The following is a 2,647-nucleotide window of genomic DNA, read 5'->3' as shown; positions in this document are numbered from 1 at the left end:
AGCATTGTACAGAGCATGCGGGAGGGACTTCTTTCCAGCCTCAGACAGTGATGGCAAAGCTCTGACTCTTCAGAGATGGACTACGCTGGGAACACGAGGTGGTGTCTTGACGTGGGCACAGACGTTTTACAGGGCCCATGTAGCAATGGCAGTGACTAGCGGTTTTCATATAGGAAGGCAACTTCCAGAAGGAAAAGATGGGAACAGATAACATAGTAGATTTGTTCTTTCCCTTTGAGGGACTCCCAGAAATACTTGAGCTGGGGACCCGTTTGGGGACTGGAGTCTTTCCTGCATGAATCGGTAGGGTCAGTGACTGAGTGAATTTTGGATATGTATTGTCAGTACAGCTTCTTTTCTCTCTACATCTGAAGACATCCATAGTATCTTTATTTATGGAGTTTCAAAATCACTGTGATTATCCTTTTTAAAAAAGGGTGCTTCTAATTACAAAAAAAACCCCATCAACATCTGATATTCACTAATATAGTTTTGTTTCCACAGTCTGGGTTCATCATAATACTTCTGAATATCTTTGTGAATATTAATGAGTTTAATAATTAGACAAGGAATGAGGGGGAACATGTCTTTCAGAAGCAATTAGTCTACATTATTAAAACACAACCTATAAATCATCTGTATTTAGTGAGAAAAATTACACTCAGTTTCAGAATTTAAGAATTACATATTAAATTATCAGATAACTTATTTGATAGTAAAATTAGGATTGTAATTCTATATTTATTTAGTACTAGCACACAGCATTAAACTAAAGCACATTTCATTTTAGTATACTATGCAGAAAATTAGAGATACGTTAGCTAACAATGGCTTATTTTCAATGTACCCTATACTAAGTTATTTGACTTTAGTACTTCAAACAAACTGCAGATTAGAGAACACTATTGGTGTAAGTATGGGATGTTGAGATTCAATATTAATATATTTTATTTGGTTAGGGTTTATGCTGCTGCTCTGTTTTATAGTGATTTCGAGCCATATAGCTGAGAAAAATGTCCATCTTGTCCAAAATATATTTTGAAGAGATATTTATTTATTTATTTATTTATTTATTTTTTAGGGGCCCTGCTAATCTTCTCTGTATCGTTCCAATTTTAGCTGCCAAAGCGAGCATGAAGAGATATTTATTTCATCTGCATTCTTTCACTACTAAAATAAGAGTATGCTTTTCCACTTATTGACCGAAAGATATTGAACAAGTCATTTGTTTTCTTTTAGTCTCAGTTTTTTCATCTGTAAAGAGTGGATAAAACAAGCCCTAATACTGATGTGTCAAGGAAGTGAGATATGGTGTTTCCCAGCATCTGGCTATCAGGAGTTCTCCTTCCTTCTTGCATTGCTTCTTGTAAACAGCAGAGTCTTGGCTTTAATTTCTGCTCTGTGTGCTTTTTTCTACTCAATATTCCAGAATTAAAATTATATTGTCTTCGAATCATAATTCTATACTTAGGCTTCCTACTGCATATGATGTGGGATAAAATATTTTTATTTTTAACTCCAGTAGATCTCCAACTCCTCAATTTTCTTCTGAAATGTTTTCTATGGTTCTCATTTCTCTTACCTTCCAAACACCACATGTCTAGCTTGGGTCCTAATCACCTCATGCAAGGATCACTGAGCAACACCTAGCAGGTGTCTCTGACAGATTTCCCCCCTTCCATTAGATGTGCATTATATTGCGAGGATTATTTCCCTTGACAATCACATCATTCCCTTCATCAACAAAAGAAAATTTCAGTAGGTTGGTTATTTATATCATCTCCTGATTTCTTTCTTAGCCTTGACAGCTCTTTATAACAAGAACCTTTTTCCCACCCACCAATAGCCCTTTTTGTGTATCTTCTCACTCCAGGAAGAAGGACTTTTGTTGTGGCTGTTTATTCCTGCCTCTCTGCCTCTCTGCACACAGTTCCCCTCATCCGGCATGCTTCTCCTTCCCCACCCACCCTTCAGGGATCAGTCAGGTATTTCTTTGCATTGAAGCTTCCAATCCAAGTTATATGAAAACTTGCCAAATAATTATCTCTGGTACTTTTTACCAGTGATTTTTATATATACAACTAACTGACCCTTGACTTTTTTTATATTGTGGCAAAATATATATAACATAAAATTTACCTCTTACCATTTCTGAATGTACAATTCTGTGGTATTAAGTACATTCACATTCTTACACTATCCATCTCTAGAAGTTTTCATCATCCCAAACTGAAACTCTACGCCCATTGAACAGTAACTGCCTACCCCTCCCTCAGCCCTGGGGACCACTATTCTACTTTCTTTCTCTATGAATTTTACTATTCTATGTACTTCATATAAATGGAATCATATAATCTTTGTACTTTGGTGTCTAGTGTATTTTTTAGCAAAAAGTTTTCAAGGTCTGTCTTTTTGTGGCAAGTATCAGAATGTCATTGCTTTTTAAGACCGAATAATATTACATTGTATGTATGGACTCCATTTTGTTTGTCCATTTATCTGTTGATGGGCAACTGGGTTGTTTTCACGTTTTGGCTATTGTGAATAATGCAGCTATTAACTCTGGTGTTTGCATATTTGTTTGAGTCCCTTCTTTCAGTTCTTTTGTGTATATGCTTGAAGTGGAATTGTAAATCATTCTATGATT

At 35.8% G+C, this 2,647-nt stretch overlaps 1 pseudogene; it reads right to left on the bottom strand.

Annotated features, from left to right (window-relative positions):
• Positions 1-1,041: 1,041 nt before the first annotated feature.
• Positions 1,042-1,137, bottom strand: LOC118968388 (U6 spliceosomal RNA; annotated as a pseudogene).
• Between the last annotated feature and the right edge of the window lie 1,510 nt (positions 1,138-2,647).

The sequence above is a fragment of the Manis javanica genome, chromosome 16 (assembly GCF_040802235.1).
Source record: "Manis javanica isolate MJ-LG chromosome 16, MJ_LKY, whole genome shotgun sequence".
NCBI lineage: Eukaryota > Metazoa > Chordata > Mammalia > Pholidota > Manidae > Manis > Manis javanica.
The sequence above is the reverse complement of the archived record's forward strand: the minus strand, read 5'-3'. Positions and strand labels throughout refer to the sequence as shown.